Raw genomic sequence first — 277 nt, forward strand, 5'->3', positions numbered from 1 at the left:
CAGTTGAGCCACAAGGAAGTAGGCGTGCGTATGGAGCGACACCTCCGATTTGAGTTTGCCAAATCAAAGCACACCGTCGTTTCCCGTCAGATTGTCGCCCTGCGACGTATGAGTCAACCCCACGAGTTCTGTGTCTGCGACCGCAAGAGCTCAGAGCCACCGCTTGAGCTCAGCTTATGGCCCTTCTATTTCCCTGGCTATTACCGGGAAGCGCGAGGTGTCTGATGACGCGGGACGTCCGGACCTTTCTGATCAGAAGCGTCTACGGCGTCTGGGC

This window comes from Plasmopara halstedii, assembly GCF_900000015.1.
Source record: "Plasmopara halstedii genome assembly, contig: Scaffold_2386, whole genome shotgun sequence".
NCBI lineage: Eukaryota > Oomycota > Peronosporomycetes > Peronosporales > Peronosporaceae > Plasmopara > Plasmopara halstedii.